The sequence below is a fragment of the Colossoma macropomum genome, unplaced genomic scaffold (assembly GCF_904425465.1).
Source record: "Colossoma macropomum unplaced genomic scaffold, Colossoma_macropomum, whole genome shotgun sequence".
In the NCBI taxonomy this organism is placed as follows: domain Eukaryota; kingdom Metazoa; phylum Chordata; class Actinopteri; order Characiformes; family Serrasalmidae; genus Colossoma; species Colossoma macropomum.
Window position 1 is genome coordinate 38,964,152 of NW_023494787.1, and position 15,930 is coordinate 38,980,081.

The 15,930-nt window shown below is 38.7% G+C and overlaps 1 protein-coding gene across 2 annotated transcripts in view; it reads left to right on the forward strand.

Moving 5' to 3' along the window:
* The first annotated feature begins 4,419 nt into the window (after positions 1-4,419).
* si:dkey-240h12.4 (death-associated protein kinase 2) overlaps positions 4,420-15,930 on the forward strand; it is a 46,939-nt gene continuing 35,428 nt past the window's right edge. Inside the window, exon 1 of one of the 2 annotated variants that reach the window (XM_036567276.1) lies at positions 4,420-4,622. The gene's annotated coding sequence lies outside the window, so the exon portion shown is untranslated. Of the gene's footprint in view, positions 4,623-4,658; positions 4,695-15,930 lie in introns of those variants that run through there. The other variant, XM_036567277.1, reaches the window with a different exon arrangement.

Below are 15,930 nucleotides of genomic sequence, written 5' to 3' on the forward strand. Positions count from 1 at the left end.
ACTGACACACTATGAAACCACTTTATTTTTACAAACTACTAAAATATATGCAATCAGTATTTAAAAGAGAGAAAGAGATAGATGGAGAGAGAGTGACAGTTTGAATTCTCGCTAACCACACAGGAAGGAGAAAGAGGGCGGCGGTAGAGAACAATAAGATAATAAAAACATAAGAAATGAAAGAAAGGTGAGAGAGACAGAGAGGAGAGAGAGAGACTGAAATATAGAGAGAGATAGAGACAGACAGAGTAGAGACGGTGACTTTTAAACCCCTTTGCTAAAGCATTATTAGTTAAAAGGTTTTACTTTTTAAGGTAAAGAAAAAAAAAATAATATTAATAATGGCTCTGGTTTCCTCCCAGTTTAAAGACATGCGGTCAGGCCAATTGGATATGCTAAAATTGCCCCTAGGGGTGAATGTGTATGTGAGTGTATATGTCTGTGTGCCTGCCCTGCGATGGCCTGGTGACCTGTCCAGGGTGTTTCCTGCCTTCCGCCCAATGACCGCTAGGATAGACTCCAGAACCCCCCGCGACCTAGAAGGTTAAGTGACTTAGAAAGCGTGTATGTGTGTGTTTTAATAATGATTGGGGTGGGGGGTGGGGGTTCTTAAAGAAAACGAATTAACCAATGAAATGATATCACATTTTCTTAAAACCAAACATTTTATGGATGCTTTGATAAAAAACATCAAAAATAAATTCAACTCTTAGGCTGATTCCAGCACACAAACCTAAAGGACTTTTAAATAGCCTTCCTTTGCTTTTCCCACTAAGAGGTTAGCCAAAGTACATTTAGAACACTGAGCTTTAGATTATCTACAACCAAAAATAAACATGAACAGGGGTGAACAGAAACCCCAGCCCCCTGAGTACTCTGTCCAGGAGCTCAAACAGGAGACCCTGCCTCTAAGAGCCATAAAACACATGAAAACCAGTGTTAGAATTATTACAGAAAATTCAAAGTGGCAGAACAGCTGGGTTAAATTTTAATACCAAACCATTAGTGAGCACAATGAAGAATCCTCTGCTGGAGGTCTCCAGAGCGTTTAGGCAAAGAGCTTTTGTACATGAGCATCCTTGAAGGCCGCAAACCCTCAGGAACAAGTAGTTGGCTCTCTATTTAAGGTCACATCTCCCTTCAAGCTCACAGAAACGAAATGATTTAATACAGCTCTGTGATCTTCTTACTAGCTGTTGAGAACAGCAATTTCTGCAAACCTCCCATGTAGAGAAGTTGCCCCTCTCTACCCCAGGCTCAGAAACAAAAGTGTTAACAAATAACTCTGGGAAGAAAACTTGAGTCAGTCCATCAGCCAGAGCACAAGTCCTAGATCTCTGATCTAAAACCAATCTGTTTGTTAAGCTGAGCACCACTCTCACACCCTTAAATCAGTCAAATGTCTGATGCATGTTACACCTGCCTTCGTGAAGGCTGTAGCTATTTGCTAAACTGGTGGACTTGACGAAGGAGAAAGAAATTAGAGATTAGGCTCATTAGTCCATAACATGCATCACTGTTCTTTGCACTTTGAACAGCCCCATGCATTTAACTCTGAACCATAAAAATACAACCAGCTGTTTGCTTTACCATATTCTGAGGCTAAGAAATAGCTGTTTATCATGGCCCAGTTCACCAAGTTTCCAAAGCAATGCCAAACCAAAGCTAATCCAAGGAGTCTTTTCCCCTGAAAAGCAGTTTTCGAGCAGTCTGTGGTCGCATGGCCTTCACTCTGGTCAAAACCTGTTTTTCAGTTTTGACATAATTTGAAAATACCTGTTGCTTTTTACACTGTGTGTAAATTTCATGAAGAATGGACCAAAAGAAATTACCCATAAAGACTTAAAAAAAAAATCTGGTCCCACTGACTTACATTAAAATTAAAGCAGGTGTTTTCCTTCTCCTGTAAAGTCCTCATTTTGGAGATATGAGGTTTTCTTTTGACAACAGTGATATGTGAAAAATTACAAATATATCATTAGTTCATTATTTGAACAATTATAATGGAAATAATTATGTTATCATTATAATGATAGTATTAATATCACTATTATTTGCTGTATTTTCTCTTGTTATTTTCATTGTTGTGTTATTGCTACTGCTGTAATGCCTTGGTAATATTGTACTTGACACAGTCATGAAAAGCTGCACTGAACTGAGTCACAGAGAGAGAGAGAGAGAGAAAGAGAGAGAGAGAGGCGGGGGGTGTTATGCTTGAAATGAGCTTTAACTTTAACAGTTTAGAATCTACAATTTTTCTTTTTTTTCTAATTTTACTTCAGAGTTCTTCTTACAAGCAGATTAGTTTTCACTGATTACTGGAATACTATTACTGGATCTCTAATACATCTTAAATAAAGTACTTTATGGCCAAACAAGAGAGCTGACGTTAGCACAGAGACCCACTAGATGGCAGAAAAGCACTGAATGTTCAGTACTGGTGACTCTGTGTGGAAACACTGAGCTTCAGGCTTCCATCTGTTAGAGGCTCATTAACATTTCTGAGGTTGTAGAAGTAGGGAAAAACAAATATTTTTAAACAATATTTATCAATATAGCAGTTGTTTTTGTGTCTAGAGTGCTGTAGTGATAATAAACAATACATTATGCCTCTTTACATCCAGTCTTTACAAACAGCACCCATTAAAACAGCTTTGATATCTTCCTCACATCTTGTTGTTGAGATACTAACTATGTTCAATTTTTAGCAGTTTAGCAACTTTTTTTTAAAGTAATTTGGAGGTCTTTCAGGGTTTCGCACAGGTACATTAGTCTCAATAATGTTACGAGAATGGAAGTCTGAATATATAAAATGTTTAAAAAGTAGAAAAAGGTCAGACAGCACTCGAATAATTCACAGAACATTTATTAAGCTCACAGACTGGAGTGCTGTCTGACCTTTTTCTACTACTTACTCTTTATTTTTTTTAATTTGGCACTTACCGTATGGTCAAAAATACAAACTTACATTAGTTTAGTGGCTCAGTTACTTCAGAACCTTTGTTTATATAATATGCAGACTTTTCTAACTGTGTTTCAGTTACACACTAAAAAAACTGCAATGTAGAGTCCTTAAATCATATATTCCAACTCACTGTTTGTATTAGCAGTTGTTAAGTCAGTAAGGTTTATGTTTTATTGTGATTCAACTTTGATCCTTGAGGGCCTGAATCTAGTTAGTGATTTTCCTTCTAAATCTTCTAATTGTCTGATAAAATATAAAAGCAGAGAAATCACCAAGCTGTGCCGGACTCTGCCCTCCAGCACCACAGTTGTAGTCCTATCTCAGATCTTACCATGTGATAACATGAATTAACTCAGTTCACCCACTAGATGGCAGAAAAGCACTAAAAAGCAGTCTGAAGGATGCTTATGTTGTTTGGCAGTGGTGCTACAATACTAACAGTCAAAAATACTTGTCATCCAAAATGTCCAAAGATTCTAGGTGACAATTCTATTACTTTTTAGCGATCTTCATGCAAAACTAAAGAAGCAAACTGGACACCAAACATGTCTTGGCCAACTGACAGTGTTTGTGGTGAGGGATTGATTTTTAGTTGAACTTGTCCTTTAAACAGCAACCAAACATATTCCTAATAAACATGAAGGACCATCAGCTGTGTCTGGAATTTGTGAAAACATGTAGAAAAGACAATTTTCCATTTCAGTCCTTTTTGTATCTAATAAAATACATATATATATAAATATATATATATATATCTAACTAGGTGCTAGTGTAAGGAGATGTAGGCCAGTTCATAGATTGTATACTAGAATTACTTGCATTATTGTACACATTTGCAAGTGCATTTGAGCCTAACGTGTCTCATTAGTCCTGTTATTGTATGGTTATTATATCTTTTAAAGGTCCCATATCATGCATTTTTCTTGTATTTATTTTTCATCCCTGAGATCAATTTATATATAGTTTGTGTGAGTTTATGTACCATAATTCATTTTTACATGATATTCCAACCTCTCTTTATCCATTAGAATTAAACAGGCTGTTTCTGTTACTGTGCCTTTAAGACTGATATATGTAAATGAGCTCTGTTCTAATTGACTGCCCTGTATTGTGCCTCAGTCAAAAAGCAGTCAGAGCTGAAACACTCTTTATAACTTCAGTGTGTGGGCAGGACTAAACTGCTGTAGCCTGAATAGGTGGATACCTGTAAATGTGCCGGATTTTGTGACATCACAAAAACAGTGAATTCAAAACAGGCTGTTTCTGCAGCTTAGTTTCCATATATGGACTGAATTGACTGGAGTGTGAATGGTATGTTTTGGAACTTTATCATTGTTTTGCAAACAGGATCAAATTCTTGTATTTCTAAAAAAAAAAAAAAACAGTCGTGATATGGGCTCTTTAAAGGAATCATGATAACCATACTTGGTGCATGCTTGTTTTGTGAGGTGTGTGTATGTATGTGTTACAGGACATCAATGAGCTCCTCCCGTCATGCTCATGAGGGGGGGGGGTGTCTAAAATCGCCTTTCCTGATTCGAACGAACGCAGGTCGGACCTGAAGTGAGCTTTACATTCACACCAACATTCAGAAACGCGTTTAGCCGTTCAGACAGGCTGCATGAGGGCAGAGGACACTGCCAGCCTCCCTTCACAGGTACGTGTCTGGAGATTATTCCGTTTGGAAGTGTGCTGGGTGAATTTGCTCGTTGGCGTGTCAGCCGGAATGGTAGGTAAACACACACACAGGTGCTGTAACAACACCAGGGAGGGAAAACAAGGAAATACAGGGAGGAACCTGTAATGAAAAACAGGTCGTCCTCACGCTGACCGTCTGAGAGCGTCACAGCTGCCTTAAGAAGAAAACGCCATCCGTTCTTTGGCGTTTGCTCTAAGTCTGAGGTAAATTGCAACGTTTGAACCAGACGTACCGGCACAGAGCGGGTCTGCACGCGCCGTGTAGTCGAAGGCTCGCGAGACACGCGTCTGGCTCGACCTTCGTGGCCGCTGTGTCCGGTTTACCCGCGGTGTCCGCTGCTTATTTCCCCGTCAGTCTGGGGAATCGTGTCTGTGAGTCGTGACCGTCTCAGTGAAGCAGTGAAGCGCAGCGCGAGCGCCCGGTTTCGCGCCACGGAGCTCGAACTGAAGCGCTAAAGCGGAGCTCAATGAGATGAAACAGCCTCAGCAGGCGCTCACTTATCAGCCCTCTTATACACCACCGAAGATAAAGTGTATACACGGCCAAAGTGTAGAGATTTAACAGCAAAAATACATTTTTTTAACGACACGTTAAATTTCTGTTGTTTTGTCGCTGCTCGTTTTTGTCAGTCTCCACTCTGCTCGTGGTTCCTGTTTAGTATTAACAAGTTCATGAAATGGTTTCAAACACTGAATATAGGGCTTCAGGACAGCTCGGTGGTGCGACAAAACCCTGTCACAAGGTGCTCATTCATAAAACAAAGTTTAGTTAATAATTTAGCATGGTTACCATTATAGTGTCAGAGAAAAAGGTTCTGTGCAGGTACGTTTTTCATTTATCAAAGCACAAACAATGTAAATGTACCCTCAAAGGTGCAACAGTGGTTTTAAGGTCCATTTGTGTACCTTAAATCCGTTTTTCCTAAAGGGAAGGGTACATATTGGTACCCTTTCATAACCTAATGTTCAAAACAGACAATAGAATAAAAAAGCCTGGAGTCAAGACAGAGTGTGTATAGTCAATACAACGTTATGGATGAATAGAATATGGATTATGTTCCCTAAATAGATGTACGGTTAAGGGTACAACCCCAGTACTTTTTTTAAAGGTTTGTCCTTTTAATATTCTAAACTTAAATAGTTGTATTTCAACTTAGAAGGCTTTTGCAACTGCTGGTAATAAAATGCTTGAATGCCTACAAATTATAGGACAATTCTGTCCTTATTCAGTTGTTTAGTATTACTTGGCAATGCTAAGATGGTTTTGGCTGACTTGGAGTTATTAGATACTTTCTTGGAGGCTGCCATAATCAAATGCCACATGCCAGTGGCTGACAACTCTCTTTCATCACTCTATGAAATAATTTGTTAGTTTAAATAACTTTGAAAAATGAGTAGTATGTAAAACAGTGGATTGTGTTGGCTGAACATGTTGGAGAATCCAGCTGACTTGACCAAGAGTGATCATTATACAGTAAAGTACAATCTGGACTGGGAAAAATGTTTGATATTTTTAAGATATTTTAAAGTTTGTTTTGCTAACAAACTGTATAAAACACCGTAGAAGGTGATTCATAACAACATATATGTTCACACAGTACACCCAGTTTTAAGATTGGTACACTGCTTCAGGCGTTTCAAAAGCATCTTCCGCTAGTTGATTGGCTCACTGGTAGGGGAGGGTTTCTTAAAGGGGAATTCCACTGATATCATGTGCATAACTCAGTTTTTAAGATGTGAACCAAGTCATCCAGAGTGGTTTGATATGAAATGCATTGTTCTAGAGAAACTTAACATGTGAGAATTGTTCACAGTAGTGAGCAGTTCTGATAGGAACCAGACGCCTGAAGTGTTTAATGCCTCTAAAATCTACTTCACAGACAGTTGTTAGATGAACTGGTTATTAATATGCTGTCAGATGCCCGAGACATTGTTTTACGCTAGTTTTGACCTAAAATGTCTTTTTTCCAAAATGTACTGTAACACATACTGTAACATGCATAGTGGCGAGGTGCATGCAGGGTGTGGTAAAGGAAAATAGCACCCAATGAAAAATTATTTGCTCTTGATTTACCACCATTTTACTATTATGACCATCACTTACTGTATAAACACCCAGAAGACACATGGTTGTTTTGGATAGTAAATAAAATAGCTATACTTGCATTGTGGACATTGTAACCCCTGGTTCACTAAGAAATTGATGAGTCAGGAAGTTTCTCGACTGACTGAATGAATTTAATTACTTTGTTAACATGTCAGCCATTGAATTATACAAAATTGTTAAAAAAAAAATGGTAGAATTTCCCTTTAATCCCACTCCAAAGGGCCACTACCTTGCACAGTTTGTCCCTGCCTCACAACTCATCACATGATTTTCAGTCTCTTCATTAGCTGGATCAGGTGTTTTAAAGCAGGGAAACTATGCATGACAGTGGATCTCCAGGAGCAGGATTGAGAAACATTGCTCTAGGGGCCTCATTCATGGTCTCAATCCAAGTTGAAGGTTGTCTTAGAGCGTGTGGTGTAGACATTGATGTCTGCACTTTAAGAAAAAATCTTTATTAAACCACTCTGTAGCATTTGTGATGCATAGGGCTTTATGTTGGTTAAATGCATCAAACATGTGAAAAGAAAGTGATAACACTGCCAGAATCGCAGATCCACAATGCTGCCTCAGCCTCTATTTATCTGGTGTTACATGCAATGGAGCAGTTTCTGAACAAGCATGGGCATTAATTCAGGCTGGAATTTAGATCATTAACAGCTTATTTTATGATGTGAGAAATATTTTGAAGAGAGTAACAAGTAGAGATGACTGAATTCTCAAGTGTATTGCTATGCATTCATTTGCTTGCTCGAAGTGGAGGTTCATCAAAAAAATCTACAAATTTGCTGCAGTTTTATGGAAGTTGTTTGCAGAAGGCCAGTATCTGCAGATCTAAGATCACATGCTGGAACATAAATCAACAGACATTCTGTGTGATACGCAGGTGCTTTAAGGTCATTTAGAGCCCTAAAACTAGGAGCAGAATTTTAAAATCTATCCTGAAGGATACAGGCAGCCAGTGCAGTTTTTGTTAGGATTAGTGCTGCTGCATTTTGTACAAGTTTTAGGGGATGTATTGCTTTCTTAGGAAGCCCACTAAGAAGAGCATTACAGTAATCAATTCTGCTTCTAACAAATGCATTAACAAGTTTCTTTGCATCGCTCTGAGATAGAAAATGCCAAACTTATATTTCTTCAATGCTAAAAAGCTACTTTAGTGATTGTGCTTACCTGCAGATTAAAACAGAGCTCAGAATCTAACATTACATCCAGGCTTCATACTTCAGGTTTGGTATATGAAGCTAAAGTATTATAAGTATTTCAGTTTTTCATTATTAAGTTGTAAGAAATTTTCTGACTTCCACTGAGAAATATCTGACACAGAGCTGGTAAGCTTGTCTACAGAGTCGGAAGGAATCAAAATTTATGACTGCATGTCATCAGCATAGCTATGAAAATTTATATTATGTTTCCTAATGACATCACACAGGGGTAACATGTACAAAGAGAAGAGCAAGGGCCCTAAAACTAAACCCTGTGGGACAAAAAATTTTAAATGTCTTTAGTGAATGATTTCCCAGTGAAACCAAAAATTGTCTATGCAGTGAATCTAATTTAAATAGCATATAACCCTCAGACCTGCTGATTGTGAATCTATATTGTATTTTGGCCCTACAGGACAAGACATAGGCTGTGTTCTGTATATTGTATACTGCATACTGTACCATAGCCTATACACTGTATACTGTACCAGTATGTGCTGTATATTGTACCAGTATATACTGTAAACTGTACCAGTAAATACAGTATACTGCATTTCTTACCAGTATATACTGTATATTGCATTCTGTGTCAGTATATACTGTGCACTGCATACCGTACCAGTATATACTATATACTGCATCAGTATATGCTGTTTACCACATACTGTATCGGTATATACTGTCTACTGCATAATGTCTTGGTACATACCATATACTGCACCAGCATATACTGTAAACTGCGTACTACAATGGTATATACTGTATACTGCAACAGTGTTTACTGTACACTGCATACTGCATACTGCACCAGTATATACTATATACTACTACCTGCCTTAGTATATACTGTGTACTGCATTCTGAATTGCTATATACTGTATACTGTACTAGAGTATACTGTATACTGCATGTTGCACTAGTATGTACTGCATACTGCCTCAGTATATACTGTGCATTGCATACTTTATCAGTATATACTGTATACTAGGGCTTGATCATGATCAATTAAATCACATTGTACTACAAAATGTTTTCCTGAGCATATCGTGGATATACTTAAAAACACTTCCTAGTACATTTGATCACAAAGAGCGCGTAATCAGTTTTGGTGTATACTGTATACTGCATCAGTATAAACTGAATAATGTATACTGTACTAGTATATACTGTATACAGCATACTGCACCAATATATACTGTATACTGTATGCTAGTCTTCATAGTAGTATGGACTGTAGTATCCAGTATGCAACAAAAGCCATGTACTGTACTACAGGGTAGGGACATGACTGAAATAACCGCATTGCATTTTGGGATGCAGCACACCATGAACATAGCTCTGCCCACATATGGGAATATTTGGCTAGAATAGTACGTCATTCATTTATCTTTGGTGTACTGGAAAAATTCTTGTTGGTCTCACGCTGCTTACTACTTGCTACTTTTGGACAGTCCATGAACCGTATGCAATAGTCTAGTTCTAAGACAGCCATAGCCTAAGGAACAGTGCTTTGGAGCAGGGATGGGAATTTCCTGCAAAATTTGGTCATTTTACTGCTCAAACATACCTGCTTCAGCTCAGCAGTTAATTACCAGGTTTAGTTGTTGTGTCAGAGTGGAGATTCACGGACCCCTGAGGATTGGTTCCCCAGCCCTACTGTACAGTATGGACACTCAGCTCTACTCTAAATCTCCTGGGGGCGCAACATTTGCGATTGTTTGTTCCAGCCATGCACCACACATCTCATTCTACTAATTAGACTCCCTTCTGTGTTAAGGAGCAAGGCTCATTATTGAAAGCAGGTGTTGTTGTGCAGAGTTGCAACAGACACTGTGTTTATATATGCTGCTGAATTTAATGGATGGAATTGAGTGCCAGCTGTTTAGACAGCCGTTTGACACCAAGTAAGACCATTCTTTAAAGAGGTACTCAGGCCAAAATTAATGCTGCCTTCAAGTCCTCCTCAGAAGTTCCTACTTATGACTACGGAGGTCTTGTGTTCAAGTGGTTTGGTTGGAAATAAGTGGAAATAGTGTTTTTGGTTTACTTTTATTTTTCTGTTCAAAAAGAAAGTCCGTGTATATGCATTATATCTGTATTTCCATGTGTGGATGGTTTTAGTCTACAGTGTTAATGTTGTGGCGGTAACTGAAATACGGCCAGTTTATCAGCGGCTGTCATTGTTTTTTTGTTGACACGCCCCCAACTCAGAAACTCGGGGCTCATTAGTACCCACTAGTAAATACGACATTGTGGTGCCATTCATGTGCATCCATCTCGTAAATATGATATTTCTGACACTACTTAAAGGCAGCATAAAAATATAACTATTGCTACATCAGTTGTAAACATGCCTGCTTGTATTCTGCAGTGGTATTATTGTAACAGTGAGATTTTCCGGTTAAAAAATCAGAGGTGTCCAGACAAATTTTGCAGTTTTCAGACCACATCGTAAGCTTTCACTTAATAATGTCATGCAGCAGACTCAAAAATAAGGTCCAGCTCAATGTTTAGGTCCCAAATGCAGAATCAACATTATACTGTTGAAGATATGATGATGATGATGATGATAGTAGATCATTAACTTACATTCTCGGAAGACACGCACTTCTCAGAGTTTCGACTCCAAGTTCTCTGTGAATACTCTTTCAAATCATTTGCACTCATCAGATACATCTGCTCAGGGAAGGGGTCCGAAGCACAACCCACATTATAAAACGATCTACTAAACGTTGCATGCACATACACACAGGTCTCCAAATCCTCAAATCAGACAGCTTTGAATGCTAGTTTTAGGCTGGATTGCTCTGTTAATGCTTCTGTAACCAAAATGCTACTACCCAATATTTTCAGCAAACTATGTCAGCATGTACAAGCTAGGCATTTAAGTTACCTATTCGAAGGTTTCCTCAGTGCCAGTGGTCAACGCTGTGCTATAGAATCACATAGTGGGTACTTACAGACCACAAAGTCTGAAAGCTATTAGTTTGTCATAATAAGTACGTATACGTCACCCAGCTTACAGAGGTTTGGCCTACACTGAATGTAGCAACTCTACACTAGATGAGTCAATCTTTTTGTGCCTCTGTGGTATGCAGTATTTTGTCACTGTCTGAAGAAATGTATCTCCAAAATAGTAACGTTCTAGGAGAGGGCAAAATCGTTCTTCACTTTTAATGTAAGTTAATGTGAAGAGGTTTAATAGAAAGTGATTTTGGAGCATTTCTATTGGTTCAATTATCATGAAAATTTCACATAATGTAAAGGGCAGCTGCAGAGCTCAAATGATGTACATAAATTTAATTGACAAAAATGGGGATATATACAGCGTAAATTTGCAGCTATATTCTGCTTTAGCTTATTTACGGACTTCGTAGATAATTGCTAATATTGCTTGGCTTTGTGAAGTCCATTTCTTTATCTAGCACATTTTGTACTGGGCTACGTGCCATATCATTTAAATACTTGGCAGTCTCTAGCACATTTTTCCTGACTGAACCATTCTCAGTCTTATCAAAAATAAACTATGTCGTTGTTTGTAATAAAAGGAAAGCCACAGATTTTTCAAAATGTCTGCACAATACAGTCAGAGTCATTCAGAGTGGTTTGATGTGAAATGGTGTATTGTAGAGAAACCTATGGATAAATCTGAAACACTAAACATGAGGAATTGTGTGGCAGATTTGCTTGGTCAATGAACTTGTGAAAAGCATTCGTCATTGACTTCATCCTCAGTGTATTTTCTGTTCAGCGCCCCATCTGCTCCAGATGTATGAAAAAACAGGTTAAGTGTGGTATTTTAACAGTAGGAAAAAGCAGTCTGGCTTTGCTTTGAAAGACAGCAGAGTTATAGTGATATGCTAAATCAGTGCTGTGGCAATAGATTGCATAAGAGCTTCCCATGCAAGAAAAGGTAACGATCCAGTCATTCTGACCTTTATTTCAAAACGTTAGATTTTTGACACTTTTGTGAACTCAATATCAATGTTCTGACTTTAGCAGTGGTACAGTAAACGAATGTCAGGTATTCTGGTAGGCTGCCAAACTGTCAAATTCTTTGCTAGACTTACTCCTGTTTCCAGTCTGATGTTGTTTTCCTACGCTCTCTATGCTATTGTTGTTGCATTCTCAGGCATGGCATATCAGATTGCACTGTCAGAAAATAAACTTTTCAGAATATGTGAAAGGATGAGAGGGACAGTGGGCGGCATGAATATTAATGATAATGCCCTGCTCGACACAGTATGCAGCCTGGGAGAGAATTTGAACAGAGGAATAGCAGCTTTTTTGGATGAATGCATGAATGAATCAATAAATTGTTATGTATTATACTGTTGCTCTCACCAGGCCTTTTAGCAGTCCTTTTAATATCGAATACACTGAAGAGAGAGTGTAGCAAAATGTATATATAGTAGCAAGATATTTAGTATTGTGCAGTAAGTGTTTATTGGTTCCAGACAATAACATTACAAGATATACAAATAAACAGATAAACAGTACATTGGACTGTTGTGTACAGTCAAATCAGATTGTAAGTTGAATTCATCTGTTCAATCAAACATAGGAGTAGGAGTATATATAAATTTGGATGTAATAGTTTGTAAAAAAAATCTTGATTTGTGGTTAACTAACCTAAACTATTATCAATATCATGTTTAAACCTAATAATTAGACTCAAAATAGAAAATAACAATAATACTAGTAATTTGTTCACGTGACAGTCCAGTGCAGAAGTACTTATTTTACATGCACATTTGGTATTAACAAATGCTGCAACTTTTCTGTGTTCCATATAAAGACATATTACACCTTGCTTTTGTTATATACGACTGACAACACCAAAAAATCCAAAACACAGCCAGTGAGTGAAAGAAAGATCTGAATAAATTAGGACCTCCCTCATGAGACACTTTATGGACAAAAGTTTTGGGACACCCTTCCCGTTCAGTTGTTTCAGCCACACCAATTGCTGACAGTTAATAACAGATAAAATGAAGCACATAGCCTTGCAATCTCGATAGACAAACACTGGCAGCAAAATTGGTTGTAGTAATGTGTTTAGTGACTTTAAACATGACAGTGTCTTAGGATGCCACCTCTGCCACAAGTCAGTGTGTGAGCTTTCTGTCCAGCTAGATCTGCCACTATCAACTGTAAGTGCTATTATTGTGAAATGGAAGCGTCAAGGAGAAACAGCAGCTTAGCCACAAAGCGGTAGACCATGGACACTCACAGAGTGGGGCCACCCAGTGCTGAATCCTCTGTGTAATCACTCTCTGAAGAGTTCCAGCAGAAGAACTGTGCTTAGGAGCTTCACGAAATGGGTTTCCATGGCTGAGCAGCTTCACACAAGCCTAAGATCAGAATGTACAATGCCAAGTGTTGGGGGGAGTGGTGTAAAGCACTACTGGACTCTGGAGCAGTGGAAACATATTCTGTGGAGTGACTAATCACGCTTCTCTATCTGGCAGTCTGATGGACGAGTCTGGATTTGGCGAATGTCAGGAGAACGTTACCTGCCTGACTGCATTGTGCCAAGTGTAGACTTTGGTAGAGGAGGGATAATGCTATGGATTTTTTCAGGGGTTTGCCTAGGCCCTTTTGTTACAGCGAAGGGAAATCATAATGCTTCAGCATAGCAAGACATTTTGGACAATTATATGCTTCCAACTTAGTGGGAACAGTTTGGGGAAGGCCCTTTTCTGCTCCAGCATGACTGAGCCCCAGTGCACAAAGCAATGTCCATAAATGCACGGTTGGGTGAAGGAACTTGACTGGCCCACACAGAGCCTTGATTCATCATTTGTGCTCAAATCTTTGCTTGTTTTGACTTTGTATGAATGTTCCATTAATCAGACTTAGACTAGTCTGTACGTCATTAAAGGCGGTTGAATCTGTGCTTTTTTTATGTAATAGGCGAAACTTTTACGCCATTGAGATTATATGTCTGTCAGTTTTGTTGCCTTAACCATTTCCCAAGTTCTCTTTGAGGAAGTCCAGTATTCACAGTTTCCACTGAGCACTTGCTTCAGCTAATCAATCCTTCATTAAGTTAAAAAAAGGTTTAACATTGATTCATTTTATATGAATTTTAGACAGTGGAGGCCAGATGCGAGCAAGTGCAATGCAAAACGTGCTTAGATGTGGCTGGGATGTTCTGTACACGCTCTGCACATAGGACCACCTATGTATACACACATATATATATATATATGTGTGTGTGTGTGGGTGTGTGTGTTGAAATAGTATTATTCTGTGTGTAAATATTCTTTCATAATGTTTTCAAGGCCTGTTCCTTCAACTAGCTCAGGACTTCCTTGCCCTGCATTTGGTGATCTATTCATGATGCCGTGTTCAGTTCCAACCCTAATCTATCACATCTGATTCACCTAATCAAGTCAGGAACATGTGCGTTTTAGAGATAGGTGTGTTAAGTTAGGGTTGGAGATAAACCTTGTTGGAGGTTGCCAGGTTTAAGAAAGTGCAGGCCTGGTCTAGTGGCTATGAAATCAAATCAAATCAAATCAAATTTATCTATGAGTGCTCTGTTTAAGGAAGTCTACTAACAACACGGTTTTGAGACGCTGCTGCTAATTTATAACTGCTAGTTACCCAAACCTTAATAGCCAAATTGAAAAGAATATGTAATCAATCACACTTGCAATTAGGAATGTACATGAAGCTGAAGTCGTTTTTTTTCTCCATCCCTACCAAATATCTGTTCATTAACCCTTAGAGGTAAGTTAGTCAGTTATTAGTCAGAACGCACATCACTGTTTCCAGTGTCACCTGAGAGTGCTATCTCCATTTAAGGTTCTCCCAAGTACAGTATGCACAAATTGTGTACTTAGCATTGTACACCATTTTTGTATATAACATGCAGGCAGAATATGCTTGCAGTTTGGCACAAAAGGCCTAGCACATCTGGCCCTTGAAGCGTCTCCTGAGCTCTTAAAAAATAAAGCTAAACAGCTGTGCAACATCTGCTTCATTCTTTCCTTTCTCCAGCACTGATGAACAAGGTTGATTTGTGGGACACTTGTCTCATTATATTCTGCATTATTTGTGGATATTTTCATGTGCAGGTTAAATCAATGCAAATTCAGCCAGACAGCTGTGGTTCAATCTCTTTCCTTTAGCAGCAGCTCTGAGTCGGCCGTGAGTAAGATCAGGTTAAAAGAGCACTCAGTGTTCTTTTACCACTGTTATACTTTGCAGTGTTTCTAGGGAATATACAGGAATCTGGTCTTAGATCAGTCAGTAGATCCATATCCTGCTCTGTAGTGCCTCCCAGCTCAGGCCCTTTCAGGCTCTTCCTGATGGTAATGGAATGTTGTTTTATCATCATATGGATCTGCCTTGACAAGAACTATTCATAGAGAACAGGAATTTCATCTCTCTTTCCAGAGAGGCCACGCCTGCAGCCTCAGGCTTGCATGTGAGGCAGTAAGGCGAGGGACGGAAGTGGTTTCAGCATTAGCTACTAACCAATTTAGAGCACTGACATTTACATGATACTGTTTTGACAAAAGTTTATGAATGTGTTTTTTGCAGTCTTGAGTTGCTTTCTTGATTTGAGTTTGTCAAATGCAAAAAGAAGAGAAATGCAAGTGCAATGTGAATATGGAGCACATGCTGTCATGCTGTAACTTGAAGCGAAAAACCCAATTTATAGTCCCAAATTGACTTGAGTTGGGTGGAATTTGGCTCTCCTTTAGTAGTTCTGCCCCTGTTATACTGCTTGATGATTATTGTTGCACTGTGGTTTATGGCTCGAGAGCGGCTGTTTTTTATTGAATGGACTTCATTGTTGTGCTCTGTGCCTGATTTCCTGGTATGATACTGAAGAAAACCAGTGGGATGGGCTGAATGAAGACCGTTATTTGGAAAGGACTTATAAATCAGAAAGAGTAGCCAATGTAAAAAGAAAAACAAAATTGGTTTATCTGTCTTTC